The following is a 15633-nucleotide window of genomic DNA, read 5'->3' on the forward strand; positions in this document are numbered from 1 at the left end:
CTTCTAATTCTCTTTTCGTTATGTTTGTGGATTCATGCTCTGACTTTCTCATTCTGCCTCCTGTCTTTTTCTTCATTCATTTTCTGTCCTTTCCTAAGCGAAGCTGTGCTGCAGATGCTCTCTGCCTCTTGGAGTAAGCCTCTTTTCAGGAGAGCTAATCTGAACATTCTTACAGTGCCAGCTCATTGGTCGTGTATTCGTGGGGATTTTTCTCTGGGGCCTCAGCTGGTGCTTAGATCATGCTTGGTAGCACAGGCATCTCTGACTCCTGGATTTGGTGTCAATTTGGAGACCTGTCCTTGTGGAGCTAATCTTTTCTCTTTCTGAGCAAGGATGAATACCTTATCCTTTTCTTAGCCAGCTGTAAGCTGCAAACCTTAGTCTTCCACAACATAGAGCTTCTTATTTTCATTATATGTTGTCTAAAGAGAGAATATCCTGCCCTTTTCTTTTCTCCATTTACTTCCACCAAGGGTTTCACTGCTGAGTAGGGGAGGAGGGATAGACTGTTGCCATTCAGGTGGGGCTTTGGGTAACCCTTGATTCCTAGCTTCAGTAACTGAGTTTGTCTTTGGGACAAAAAGCTTGTAAAAGATTCAAGCTGCTCAAGACACATGTGAAGAACCTCTTGGAATTTCCCTGACTTGTGAAGAGTTTACACCTGGCATCCTCACTTTTGCAATATTCTGTCTCGGAGACTGAGAATTCAGAAGCAACAGAACTATGTTCAGCACAGATTTGTAGTTCTTGTTCCTTCAGATTTCACCAGGGATCTCACAGACAAGGGTATGGTTGTGTTGGCTGGCCGTGTCTGCCCTCATTCTCCCAATAGTACCCTTGGCTTCAGTGTTTGAGCCATTGAGAAGTGTCTTAGTAAGTTATGGGCTGTTATAACAGACTGCTGTAGCCTGGGTAGCTTAAGTAACAAACATTTATTTTTCACAGTTCTGAGGCTGGAAATGTGAGATGAGAGTGCCAGTATGCTCAGGTTCTTATGCAAACTGGGTCAGCCCTTTAGACATCTAATCAAGTATTTCTCAACATTTTGTTCATTATCACCTTTTGAGACTTTTTTTTCCTAATTGTCCCCTCCCCCAATGGAATTTTAATACCACAGATATACTATGTATCTGTTTATGTACTGTAGCCCTTTGGAGGGCCACAAATTGTTGTAATATCTAAGATTTCTCTTCCCCAAGAATCAATTTTCACCTTCTTGTGAGCAATATTGCCCTCATTGAGAATTCATGGTCTTATCCTATATTCTCTTTCTAATATAGTTAACAAGGCTTGTTTTCTATCCAGAAGACCCAGCTCTTACCACAAGCTTTTTCAATGCCTCAAACACCAAACTGGTAAAAGCAGGAGAATGTTATCTCATCCAATCCTCGCATCAATCTTGTAAGATAGTTGGTATTACCCTGTTTACAGACGAAGAAACTGAGGCTCAGTGAGGGTAAGTGATTTGACCTAGGTCAAAAAGTTTGGTGCAGCCAGGCTTTAAACCCAGTTCTGACTCCAAAGCTATTTCTATTGAACTGTGCTGTTCCCCCTGCCCACCCGCACATGAGTCAACAGTCATCAGCAGGACATTTGACCATTCATCTTATTTTCTCCAGGTCGTAATAGGTGCCAGACCCAGTGGAAGATGTTGGGGTCATTAAAGTGAAAAAGAGTTCCTGCTGTGGAAGAGCTTACCGAGTTTTTCCAGGATTGAGATGCCTTAGGGCTAGTGCCCTTGTTACCCTTTCCTGTTTGGGCCTCTTGTGAGATGTCTGACTGTAGCTAAGGGCTATCATGGAAAGAGTTGAGTTAGTTGGCCTTTAGGAGGTTCAAAGCTGTGAATTTGTCCTTACTAGTTCCATTTTCCAACCAGCTGAGCTGTTTCTAATTGCTGAGCATGTTGTGTACATGATATAACCAAAAAGGTGTAGCAGGGGGGCTGGCCTGGTGGTGCAGCGGTTAAGTGCACACGTTCCTCTTCGGCTGCCCAGGGTTCACTGGTTTGGATCCCAGGTGCGGACACGGCACCGCTTGGCGTGCCAGTGTGGTAGGCGTCCCACATATAAAGTAGAGGAAGATGGGCACAGGTGTTAGCTCAGGGCCAGTCTTCCTCAGCAAAAAGTGGAGTATTGGCAGCAGATGTTAGCTCAGGGCTAATCTTCCTCAAAAAAAAAAAAAAAAATGGTGTAGCAGGCCCAATAAGCTCCTTGGCCATTAGATATTTATGAGCATGAGAATTAGTAAGAATCACATTTCTGCTTTGCTTATTGATATTCTTGATAATTCAGAGGAGAAGTTGTTTATCCCTTTCTGAAGTTATTCCATATTGTCTGCCTCAAAACCTAATACTTTTAAGAAAGTTGGAGAAGAAATGGAAAGTGGGTGGAGGTGGAGGTGGGAGGGGTAATTTTTATCTGGACTTCTCCAAAGAAGCTAGAATTGAGTTTCTTCTTTTTTTTTTTTTTGATGAGGAAGATGGGCCCTGAGCTACCATCTGTTGCCAATCTTCCTCTTTTTTTTTTTCTCCCCAAAGCCCCAGTGCATAGTTATATATCCTAGTTGTAAGTCCTTCTAGTTCTTCTATGTGGGATGCCGCCACAGCATAGCTTGATGAGTGGTCTATAGGTCTGCACCCAGGATCCGAACCAGTGAACCCTGGGCCGCCAAAGTGGAGCACGCCAACTTAACCACTACGCCACCGGGCTGGCCCCCTGAGTTTGTTCTTTATACTTTTTATTTTCTTCCAGATCTTGGACTTTTGAGGTGTTCCATTTACCATCTCATTCTCTGGTGCCTCCTTGGTCTTCCTTTTTCGTAGCTGAGCCTGCTGTGTTGGCCCAGGTGTTCTTGGACTACAACTTGGAGATTTTGGGTAGTGTCTGATATTTAGCCCATTGTCACGTCATATCCACAGAGAAATGAGAAGGGGTATGTTTCTGAGGTCTGCTTGCTGGCTATGTCTTGACTGAGGATCTTCTTGATTATGCCTCTTGATTACCACTTATCATCACGGGCAGAGGGGCATCACAGTAGTCAGCGAACTGATCCATTTCTAGCCACTTCCCTTTTTGCGAGTAGTCTGTCCCCTTTGTCTTGTGAGGGGGAGGAGTTTTAGAAACTGGAAGAAGAATCAGAGATGCATCACAAAGGTCTGGTGAAGGCTGATGCCAGTGGACTTTTAAATGGACATTTCTTTATGTCTGAGAATAGTTTCATGCTTGTGCTTCTTATTTCTGTGAGACTCCCAAGGGAGGAGTCTGACCAAACTCTAGAAAACCAGCAGGCTTCAGTTCAGTGCAAGTAACATAAAGTAGGACAGTCGATACAGAGAACCTTGATCAGTCACGCTTTGAATCCAGTTGGTAGTAGACATTGGACACTTAAGGGACCAGTTCCTAAACAAGGTATTTAAAGTCGATTTTGTGACCCTCAGCATCTCATACTCATGGAGAGTTGGGTTTGATTGTATTCATGAAGCAAATTCTCCCTCCTTGGACCCTGTTGCTGAAGTCTGAAATCATGGTGTTTCTGGGCTGGAAGAGGTTGTCCTACAAGTCTGTATCAATTTCATTGCAAACATCAGGGCTGGGTCTGGTTCAGATCCAGGAGATGGCTGTTCATGGTTTCTTGGATGCATAAAGAGTCAGGAGATACCCTTCTAGGTGTGTTGCCACCCAGTGCTTCAGTTTTGCATTCGATGGGTTCTTACTTTACTGATGACAAAACTGAGCCCCAGAAAGGTGAAATGGGTCACGTACCTTTTTTAGGACCACCGTTGTATTTAGTGGCAGAGCTGAGATTCAAGCCAGAGCGTTCACAGAAGGTGGCCATAGAAGTTGTTAGAGTTATTTAAGGCCTTGTAAAGATGCAAGATGCAGTTGCAGTCAAAAATCTCCAGTGAGGGAGAAGGCCCCACTCCACTGACTGGGTTGTTCATTATCTTATTACTCTCACTGGTGAGGTTTTTGGCTGTCATGCTGATTTTTCTCCTGTTCATGTTTGTGTGTTTCCTTTTGCTCTTACCCCGGAGGAAATAGATTTGAAGTTTTCCCCTGCTTTAAAAACACAGAAATAGTGCTCAGGCCAGACTTCTGTGAGTGTGTTCTGTAAAGAATGGGGCCATTGCACTAGTGGACCTTATCTGTTGACCCAAGCAAACCTTTGATACATCTCTAAAAGAGAAAGACAGTGAGGGAATGAATGGTATGTCAGAGTGGTTTAAAAACACTATGGAGTCAGCTTACTTGGTTTCGTATTCTGTTATTTACTTACTAGCTGTCAGATGGTGAACAAATTACTTATTTTCCCTAAGCCTTACTTTCATGATCTGTAGAATGGGAATAATAATAGCTACTTTTGTAGCTGTCTTGAGAATTAATTGAGAGAATGTATATGGAAAGTGCTTCCTCTGGCACAATGTAAGTGCCTCGTATTATCATCAATAATGACAACAGCAGTAGTTTCCAGTTCCTGACCCAAGGCTGGGTTAGAGGATAAGTTATGCTGACCAAGGAAGTGTCATCTTATGCATCTCATCATTGTCTGTCTTGGTTGGTTGGTTTATTATTCATATCAATAGTCATAGTTACCTTGTGCTGAATAACTAAAAGTTGTGAATAGCAAGGAACTTCACAGTTTCTCTGCTGTCTTCTCCATTACTTGGCTTAGTTCTCACTTTTCTGAGTCCCAGCCAGTGGGCCCTGTTTCCTGGGCAGTGTCTGACATGAGGACACTCACGGAGCAGGGCTGGCTGGTCAAGAGCCTGCCTGGGGCCTTCTGACAGTGTGTTCTCCTTGTCTCTTGCCTTCTGCTCTTTAGCCAGACATGAAGCAATTAGCTCATTAAGGGAACTTTGACTTCTGTCACAACTTTCTTCTGATTTGTATGTCCATTTCTGGTCCTTGTGCAAGGCCAGGGAGGCACAGTATAATACACTGACCCTGATTTTGTGCTCAAGTTGACTCTCTTTCCCTTTGAGATTTACAGTTGGTTCAGTGTATCAGTGGGGGTAGGAGTGGAGAAAAAGCCCCTGAAGCTACTACCCCCCCCATTATATTGATCTCAAGCTGAGTTTTAAAATCCTGAGCCCCGGGGCTGGCCCCGTGGCCGAGTGGTTAAGTTCACACGCTCCGCAGCAGGCGGCTCAGTGTTTTGTTGGTTTGAATCCTGGGTGCGGACATGGCACTGCTCATCAAACCACGCTGAGGCAGCGTCCCACATGCCACAACTAGAAGGACCCACAACGAAGAATATACAACTATGTACCGGGAGGCTTTGGGGAGAAAAAGTAAAAAGTAAAATAAAATCTTTAAAAAAAACCCAAAAAAACAAAAAACCAAAACCTGAGCACCATATTGATAGCTTGTGACTTATTCCAAATGAAACAAATAGGATAAAACCTCATTATTTTGGGGAAAGACCAGTCTGAACTGGTAAAAAAAAAAGTTAAAGAGTATTTTCAAAGAAATGCCATTGTCTTAAATTTTTTGGCGAGCCTCTGCAGTATCTTTTTCACCTAGTCTTACTGCTTCCCCTGTTTCCTGTAACTGCTCCTGAGTTATTACAGGAGCCTCCTCCTATCTTCTGCCTTAGCTTCCTCCAGGACGTTGTGTACCATTGCCCCTTGGGGTCTTCCTAAATACAGTGCTGATGGGGGGACACTCAAGTTTAGAAGCCTTCACCACTGAAGGCACTCACTGGCTGCTGAATAAACTTCAAAGTATCAGTCGTCCTGTTGTTCCATGCCTATCATGGTGTATCCCTGTCCTACCACTTTAATTATATTCTCTACCTTTACTCACGTGTACCCTTTGCTTCTGATAAACTGGTCCACATGTGGTCCTCTAAGCATGCCTCATGTTTGTCTCTGCCAATTCTTTTGCCCAGAGTACCCTCTCCTTAGTTTCCTACTTTATGCTGCAGAGCTGCCTTCTTCAGCAAGCCTTGCCTGATGCCTTCTCATCTATATCCCCATAGCAACACTTTGATTATGATTCAGCGTACTTTATCCTGGTTAGTTGTTTTATCTCTTATTATATGAGCTTCTCAAGGTGACGGGCTGTGCTTTATTTTGTGTCTCCAGCATAATGCTGAGTGTAACATGGACGTCATAAATGCTTGTTGAATGAATGAATACGTGAAAGCCTGAGAAATGATAACAGTCGTGTTCAAAATCCCAGTTCCTCCCTGAAGCATTCCTTGATTCCTAGTCACAGGGAATCTGGCATGTTCAAATCCTGGAACCCTCTGTGTCTGAAGCAGTCTGATTCTTCAGAGTGTCTTATCTTCCCAACTGTATTATAAATTCCTGGAGGGCAGAAACTGTATCCCTCTTTCCTCTTTGTGTAGCCAGCCCCCAGCACAGTTCTTGGCACATAGAGGGTGTTTAATAAATGCTTGTGAATGCGGGAGTCCTGTTGTTTGGGCAACTGATGTGCCTACTAGTTCATCAGCCTCCTCTGTTACTCACTGGCCAGGGGTCTCTGACGCAAAGATTTTTTTTTTTTTAAAGATTTAATTTTTCCTTTTTCTCCCCAAAGCTCCCTGGTACATAGTTGTATATATATACTTTTTGGTTGTGGGTCCTTCTAGTTGTGGCGTGTGGGATGCTGCCTCAGCGTGGCTTGACGAGCGGTGCCACGTCCACGCCCAGGATTCAAACCGGCAAAACCCTGGGCGGTGGAAGCGGAGCGCACGAACTTAACCACTTGGCCGCAGGGCCGGCCCTCAAAGATGTTTTTAGGGCTGGGTAGGGAACAGTCAGTGTGAGGCAACAGGGAATGGTGGGGCTGTGTCAAACTGGAGTGCTCATGTGCTCCATGGGGGACAGCTGCTACTCAGCCTATTGTTGTCATGGGTGAGTGTGGCTCTAGCAGCCTCCTCGTCTCATATTACAAGAGAAGCCAGAAATCCAGACTTTTATGTGAAATCCCCAGGAACTACTAAAGTGCACCTATGGGGCCAGATTTAACTTATAGGCTACCCATTTGTGACTTTTGGGTAGAGGCTGGAATTTCATACGTTTAAGTTACTTGTGGAAGAAGAAAGGGAGGGGTGGGCATAACCTGAAAGCTTTTGAGAGAGGTTTGGTGAAAGTCTATCTTTGGTTGAGAGTATCCTGATAATTTTCTATGGGTGTTGTCTTAGTCTCTTGGGCCGAGTCCTGCAGAGACCATCTGTGGTCTGAGTTTCATCCATCCTTGTAATTCTGTCCCTGGAAAGATGGTGACCTAGGGACTTCAGTGGTTTTTGCCCTTTTTGCCCAGCCTTCACTGAGGCAGGTTTGACAGTTGTTCTTCCTTCTGTCTACTTCTAGGGGCCTGGTGGTCAGGCTGGTACAGTGTGAGGTCCCAGAGACCATTCCTGTTAATGGCTTCTCTGAGACAGAGTTCTGGGTAAACAAGCACAACTGAAAGGGAAATAGATTGTACAAAATCATTGCCTAAATGTGGTCAGCCAAGGGGCAAAGCAGTGTAATAGCCAGAAGGAAATCTGCACCTCCGTGGAAGCTTTCACAGGGCAATATCTTATCCTCTGCCTGTCCCATTCTTTTCATAGTGCCTAAGTGCCCCTGGCACTGCTTACTTGATTGGCATTACCTTCTACATTGGAGGCAGAAACTAGCTGATTGAAATACCTCTGAAAGAATACATGAGAAACTGAAAAGAGTGGTTGTCTCTGATGAGGTGCCCTAGGTAGCTGGAGAATGGGGAGGTGGGAGACTTACTTTTCACTGTATACTTTTGTGTGCTTTTTCAAATTTGAACCATGTGCATGTATTGTTATTATTTTTTTAATGTAGCTGAGCAGACCCAAGTGTGGTCTCCTCTTCAAATTTCACTCTCTTGTCACTTTTTTCCTGAAGTGTGGGTTTCTCTGCCAACACCTGGACACAGTCACTGTAGACTGCCTCTTGGAGGTGACAGCCTTGCCTCTCTGCTCCCGAGAAGTGTCTTAGGGTTTCTCACCCAGGGGTCTTTGGAATAACAATCAGGCCTAAAGTATGTTCAGTATTTTACTGTTTTTAAAGGGCTTTCAAATATATTATTTTATCTGATCCTTACATCATCCCCATTTTATAGAGGTGAGAAATTGAGGTTCAGAGAATCTAAATGACTTACTCAGGGTGATATCAGCTGGTTAGGGTAGAGCCGTGACTAATCCAGATAGCTTTGTTTCACATTCATGCCCTTTGCTCTTATTTCTTGTGGCAATGAGGTCATCTTCTCTTTTTGGAATTTTCTTATGGGTTTTCGAAGCTATTTCAGTTGTGGCAGGAGTGGAGCTGTGGTGTTCTCTCTTTTCTCTTTTGGTTCTATCCTTCCCCTCTTTAAGACTCTCAGTTATGTAGGTCTGTCTTCACTGGAAAAAAGGGGTCTGTAGTAGCTTTCTCCATTTTCTAGATAAGGTAAACTAAGGCTCCATTGGGGTGATACCTTTTAGGGAAGTTTGAATTGACACTCTGCTTTCCTATTCTTTGTTGAATATTATTGCTGCTATTAGGCAGAGGGCTTTGTTTCCAGGTTATAAATCTTTTTAGCAAAGAAGTAAGTGTGGAATAGAATTGGAAGGACTTGTGTAGTCCTTGGATATAATTAATGCTCCACATCCCAGAGAGAGTAAACATTGTAAAGTGTGCAAGATGGGCTTGGATTAATATCCTGACAACATATGGCTTGGCATGTAGGGCACTCCTGGGAGACCTGTCTCACCACACACAGCCTGCCTTTGCCGGGTGGCCCCTTCCCACAGGTCTTCCCAGCAGCTGTTGTGCACCTGGGTGAATCATCAGCTTCCCTAAGAGTTGAAAAAGAACAATTTTAACTGATGAAAGCCCTCATACAGGAGGCAAAATAGACAGACAACCCTGAGAGACAGTATGTTTTAGTACTACTTAGCTTCCCCTGAGTTTGGCCAGGGTATTCACTTCCATTAGAAACACTGGCTGAGCCTCACCACTGGTCTCTTAAGAATACAGCATTGAAAATCATCTTGCCCTTTCTACTCGGCTGCCCCTGACATCATGGGTGTGGAAGGTCTCTGAAAGCTCCAGAGAGGCAGGGAGCACCAAGGCTCGGTTGCTTCTAAGGACCAAGCGGAAGTCTTTGACTCTGTACCTCTTCTATTCCTTCTTAAATTAGGATTAGGTTGCCTTCGAAGAGAATTCTCTGCATTACTGACACACTCAGAGTGGGAGAGGCTCCTGGTACCTCCTTTGCAATCTTTGAAGAGAACTTGTTGGGGGCATGTAGAGATCATGCTTGGGTTGTCTTTTCCTCACCTAGCCCTGACTTATGCTATGCCAAAGAGAGTTGTCCCAGAGATACGTACCAGCTGATGGCTTAGTCAGGGCCTCTCTGGTTGGCAGTTTTATAGGTCCAGAAGCTCAGCTAATTCACTCAGGTTTAAGTTCCAGTAGCCTGTCTCAAGCACATGAAATTCATGAGACCATCAAGCCACAGTTCCAGTTAACTAATTAACTCTAAGAAACATGACTGCCAAGTTGATTTGTGTGGACGGGTAGGAGTGTCTCCTCTATAGGAAAGGTTAGCTGGGAAGCCAGCTCAGCCCTACAGGGAATCCAGGTGAAGTATGGAGGAAAGGTCTTGGCTATAGGATCAGATATACCCAGATTAAACCATGAACTAGCTCTGAGACTTCAGGTGAGTTATTTAACCTCTCTGCTCCTACTTCTTCATCTGTAAAACTTCCTGGGGTTTTCAGATATGTACGTAGTAAGCACTCAGCAAATGTTTCATCCTGTTTATTCCCCTCTCTTCTTCCCTCTCCTCTTCTCTCCTCCCAGCATTGTCCTTCTAGGGCTATATCTGTGGTCTGACCACAACAGGCTTGTTAGTCTGTTAGGGCACCAGGAATGTATTGGAGAGAGGCTCATTTTCATTCTTTAGGTTCCCTTTTATCTATCTTTTGCAGACCACAGCCCTTCTTTTACCACAGATTATAGTAGGAACAACTAGATTCTACCTCTCCTCAATCCATTCCAACTTGAGGAATCTTTCTGGTTACCATTCAATCTACAGTTCTTTGCTGAGCACTCACTATGTGTCAGGTCCTGCTTGGCCATGAGAACATAGTGGTCAGTGAGACAGATATGGTCCCCGTCCTCAGTAACACCTCTCCGAACCCCCTCTGTGGCTGACTGGTCTTATTCATTCTTTGTTGCTTCATACTAATTTCCTTCTGAGAGGGCAATCGTCTCTCTAGACCTATGGGAAGTGCCCCTTTTTGCTGCCTGGGCCTTGTCAGTTGGCTTGCCTGCTCCCAAGTGATGAAAGCAGCGTGCTGAGGCTGAAGGAGAAAGCCCTGCGGACTACTACTACCTTGGCCACACATGTCTCAAAAGCCTGTGCTTGGTACTCTTGAATGTTCCTTTTCTCCTTGCACACAGATTTTAGTGTTCACTGCTAATTTAAATTCAAATAACCTTCCACCCCCTCTCCACCTTAAAAAAAAAAAAAAAAGAAAGAAAGCCCTGTGTATTAAAGGTAGAGAACAAAGGCCAGCCCCGGACTCTTGCTGGCGTTTGTTTTATCATGTGTGTTTTTTATGTAGCTTTGCTATGGGTTGCTTTTACTTTAATAAGGCTAATGTGTAATTTAGGCATTTTGATATTCTGCAGTCATAGAATCTCATATCTTTACGTTAAATAGTGTGACAGGTAGATTCAGGAGCTTTGGCCAACAGTGAGACTTGCTTCTCCACTTTGGACTCCAGACTGCATCTTGACCCCTAGTGGGCCCTGCATAAAGAAGGCCCAGCAGCCAGGCTGATGAATTTCTCAGCTACAAAGTAGGGGCCTGAAGATTGCCCTCTGCTCCCTCCTTTTCTCCCTGTTGCCAATTTTACCAGCAGTTGTCAAGAAGTGTGTGTGAGGCATAGGTAGAATGGCTCGCTGGGAGCCATTTATTTGAGAACTCCCAGAGAAGTGCATTTTCCTCTCCTCCTTCTCTTGCTGTGATGTGCAGCATTGTGATTTGGTACTGCTTGTCCTTCTGCAATACTGAGGTCTGTGTGTGACTCCTCCAGCCCTCGTGGGATTTTCAACAATAAATTGCTTGCTGGTTGGTGTATCCCACAAATTCCATCACCTTCCCAGGAGCGAGGGAGTGTGTCAACAATTAGGAACGTAGTGGAGCCTCTGTTTCTGGCACTGTGACCACTGACACTATGGTGGTTGAGCCCAGATGAGCCATGTTTCCTATTGCTGTTGGGGCTGGGCATTTGCTATGGTTGGATTTAGCTTTAAGAGTCACACTAGAGGCTTGGCTGGAAAGGAGAAAGTACTGCGTAATTATTGCTTATGTACCAGTTAAACCTATCAGCCAACAGATGTCAAGTGCAGGAAAAAAGTGCAATAATGTTATTATAATGGCATAATAGTTATCATTATAATAATAATCTGGCATAGCTTTTGATAAGAGGAAGATCCTGAAATGAGTGCAGGGGGAAGGGTTAACCTTGAACTACAGCACAATGAATGCGTGCTTAACCTTGCAGGAGATGCCATGTGGATGCAGATGATTCAGGTATGGAGTTGCTATCCTCTCTACATAGCTAGAGGAGCTGTGGAGACTTCAGCTGGGGTTGTCTGCTCTGCAGGTACTGTCTTTCTCATGGTGTGATGGAGCACCCACCATCCCATGGTTTAAGGTACTCTGGGTTGCAGGATTACCATCCCAGCACCCAGCAGCAGTGGGTTCTGGGAAAGGCAGAGACTTCGTCTGTGTGGATCTTTTTGGGATTTTCAGAAAATCCAGCTTCATACCCATAGCTACAGCAAACTGCGCTTTCTACAGCAAACTACGCTCCATACCTAAGGAGTGGTGAAGTACCCTAATAATGTCATACTAATGGTGGCAAGCTGTGCTTGTGGAAGATGGCTTTTCCTTATCTAGAGAGCTTGCTGGAGCTACATTCCTGTTCTGGTTAGAAAGGTGGTGATGCAGGGTTGAGGAGCAGAGCTGGACTCATAGATGACCCGCAAAGGCAGCACTGGGGTAGGAGAAAGAGTCTTTGGATTCAGGCAGACCTGGGTTTGCTCCTGACCTTGCCATTCACTGGCTGTTGGACAAGTTGTTTTAACCTCCCTGAGCGTCAGCTCCCTGTCTGTGTATGTGCTCCTCTATTTCTCCTTTGTTTTTCACTAACAGCCCTGTCTCTGAAGTACCTATCACTGTGCTTGCCACTAAGTAGAGCTTAGTAAATGCTTCTGGTCTGCCGCCCCCCGCCCCGGCCTACCCGAAAGAGTAGAAGGGCAAGGACAAGACCCTCCTGCTTCTGTAGGGAATTTTTAGAGTTTTAAGTGGGCTTCTTCAGGTGCTGGGATTGCTTCTTTGAACCACCATCTCTAGACCTCCTCTGAAGCTGCCTCATCAGGGGAGACTTTGATATTTAATGTTTGGGCACATCTCTGCTTTATCCAAAGAGTAAAAGACAAGGTTTAAAATCCCTTCAGGGAACTACCTGTATACCTGCTTCTGCCTCAGCCCTCAGCAGCCTTGCTTCCCCTTCCCTTTTTCCTTTGGGTGGGTCATTTGGGGGCGCTGCCTGCTCTGGGGAGTACTTGTTTCTTGCAGAGGCTGCTAGTTGTTTGGCTCAGTCTCTTTACTGGGTAAAGGTTTTTGTGTTTCTTTCTGCCTGGGTCTTTGCTGTGGACTTTTATTTTGGAAGCCAGAGCACTCAGACAAGGTGATATCTTTTTAGACTATTTTTGGCTGTAGGCCAGCTTATCACTATGGCTACCACTGCTTAGAGAAAGGCAGGACATAGACAGTAACTTCTATAAGAAATTTGGGAAGAGAAAGGGGGAAGGGAAAGAATAGTTTGGCTTAAGGTCAGAAGGGGAGAACTGCTTCTCTAAGCAGAACCATTTGATTTGGGCAGAGCTTCACTTCCCTTCTCTCTGAAATTTTTCTTCTTTTAGTCAACAAACATATATATAGTATCTGTTACATTCTAGACACTTTGGTAAGCCCTGAGATACAGTCATGACCAAGTCATATACGGTTCCTGCTCAGAGTGTGTTGATGAATATAGACGTTAGTCAAATTATAATTACACCATAAATGTAAAATTATAATTGTAATAAATGTGTTGAAAGAAAGGAATGTGGTACCATGAGAACATTTGATAGGGATTTGGCTTGTAGGGAAGGTTTTCTTGAGGAAGTGATGTTTGAGTTAAATTGTGAAGAACAAGCAGTTGTTTACTAAGCAAAGCAACATGAGGTTGAAGAGCGTTTCAGACTGAGGGCCCAGCTTTTACAAAGGCTCCAGGGTGGTGGCAGAGGGCAAAGAAGCATGACTTCTATGTGGAACTGATAGAAAATGTGGCCGGAGCACAGAGAGTGAGAGGAGATGGTTACGAGATGAGGCTGGCGGGACTGGCAAGGGCAGGCCTGGTCAGACATGGCAAGGCATTTTGTGCTGACCTGGAGAGCAGAGAATCCTTTGGAGGGTTGTTAGTCGTGGTTGTGGTGGTGAGATGATTGGATTTTCAGTATGAGCAGATCACTCTGTCAGACGGTACATTGGACGTGTTTTGACAAGGGAGTGAGAATGAGGATCAGAAAAAGAACATTACTGTAGTTGGTTGCTTGCTTTCCTTCAGTCAGCTAAATGATGATCTTGAGACTGACCTCCTGAAGTGTTGCCATGTTCCTCCTGAGTCAAGTCCTCTCTCAGTGCCCATGGCCAGTGTGTTGGGGCCACCTGGCCACTCAGCAGACATAGTGGCTCAGAGTGCTGGTATTTGGCATTTTTCCACCTTCCCAGAAAAAGGCCTGGATGTTTTAGGCCTGTCACTGGTTAATATCTGACAGCAACAAAGCCCTTTGTAACCTGTTGTCTCACCATCCCTCTGTTGGCTGTCACTACTGGGTGAGGGCTACCCTTTCACCTTGGACCACTTCAGTCACTGATGTGGGTAACTCCCTGAGATGTGGTGTGCTGAGTTAGCAAAGCCAGCACGTGTGGTTTGTGTAACATTCAGTTCTGGTTGATGTAGTGTGTACATGTTCTCTCTTGGCAGCAGCCAATGTCTGGAGGGCTGGAAATGGGCTGTGGATATTCTCCCATTGTATATCCAGAAAGACTCAGGTATGGAAGGGACCTATGGTATAAAGAAGCCTGGGCCAGAGTCACATACTGTCAAACCAAGTGTAAAATGTGTAGTAGGTGGTTCCAGACTCTAGACCAGAGCCCTTCCTCAGCAATACTGTGCCCTTGTCCACCACTCCTTTCACATACTCAGCTGGAAGGCTGTGTTGCACAGTGGTTGGAAGTATGTGACCTTTGGACTTGGATAGACCTTAGTTAGAATCTCAACTTTACCACCTACAAGCTGTGTGACTTTGGACAAGTTACTTCACTTCCCTGACCCGTAATTTTCTAACTGGGGAATAATAGTAGTACCTACCTCACAGGGTAGTTATTGTGAAGTATCAATGAGAATAGATGAAAGGTGCTTCGGGTCCTTCACAGGGTAAATGTTGAATAAAAGGTGATAATGATTGTTGTTATGATTTATTTGGATAACTTTTGTTGTTTGATTTACATGTCAGCTGTGTGCTGGACTCCATGTTGGGGATGGTATAAAGATATGGTCTTGGCCTTGAGGTGCTCAGTCTTGTGGTCACTTTTTCTGCTATTTGTCTCATTCTGTTTGGTCATGCATCAGCAAAACAAGGAGTCTCCTAGAGGGGATCCAGCTCAGATGTCCACTTGGTGACACTTTCTCCTTCTTCAGGCCTCCTCTTTTGCTGCCCCCAGCCTCTAGAAGACCCTCATTCTTGTTTCCTCCCAGCTTGGGGGTGGGGGGTTCTCGGTGAGGTAGCCCTGCTTCCTGCTAGGACTGCACCATCTGGAGCAGCCTTCTCTTTTTGCTGCCTCATGAATCTCCATTTCTGATAGTGAACATCCCTGGCTCCTCTTATTTATTCCTTAAAACTCTATTGTTGCTGCTACTTTTCCTTTGTAAAGTACTGTGTAAGAAAGGTGACATAAAAGAGACCGTGAGAAATAAGCTGGGTTGTATTTTCTGTAAAGGTTTGTTCAGTACCAAGTTATTGAAAGAAAATACTCACCAGTGGTCTCTGGGATAGAGGTGGGGGGATGACCTTTCTAAGGAGACTACATTTGGTGAGGGTGTTGGGGAAGGTTAATTTGATTCCTTGGGGATTGGAAAGGCAGGGGAGAAAGGACAGAGCCTTTCTCTGAATTGGAGCCTATATTGGCTGAGAAGATGAGAGGATGTATTTGTCTAGAGTGTCTAGAGCTGAGTGTGCAGGCCCTGACCTGTACCCGTGCTTTGTTCCTCATTCACGGGACTCGGGGTTGCCATGATGAGTTTATATGTCCCTTCATTCACTCACCATTTAGTAAGCTTCATGCACTGTATTCTGTAGGAAGAAATAGAATTCCACATCTGGTAATGGTTAGCTTTTTGACCTTGTTCTGGTACTTCTGTGAGTCAGTTTCCTCATCTGAATAAGGGTGTACTGATGAAATGAGATAATGCACATCATGTGCCTTGCACATGGTAGGTGCTTAGTGAATGGTGAAGAGTATAATACCTTCAAAGAATTCAAACCCTATTGGGAGAGAAGCCATG

General features: G+C 44.7%; 1 protein-coding gene across 7 annotated transcripts in view; it reads left to right on the forward strand.

Moving 5' to 3' along the window:
* The window catches only part of SIL1 (SIL1 nucleotide exchange factor), a 256886-nt gene that overhangs the window by 53259 nt on the left and 187994 nt on the right, over positions 1 to 15633 (forward strand). For 2 of the 7 annotated variants that reach the window (XM_070518153.1, XM_070518154.1), the window contains one exon: positions 11521 to 11622. The exons of 4 other annotated variants lie outside the window; for them this stretch is intronic. The gene's annotated coding sequence lies outside the window, so the exon portion shown is untranslated. The remainder of the gene's footprint in view (positions 1 to 11520; positions 11623 to 15633) is intronic. One more of the 7 variants, XM_044780573.2, reaches the window with a different exon arrangement.

This window comes from Equus asinus, chromosome 9 (assembly GCF_041296235.1).
Source record: "Equus asinus isolate D_3611 breed Donkey chromosome 9, EquAss-T2T_v2, whole genome shotgun sequence".
Lineage (NCBI taxonomy): Eukaryota > Metazoa > Chordata > Mammalia > Perissodactyla > Equidae > Equus > Equus asinus.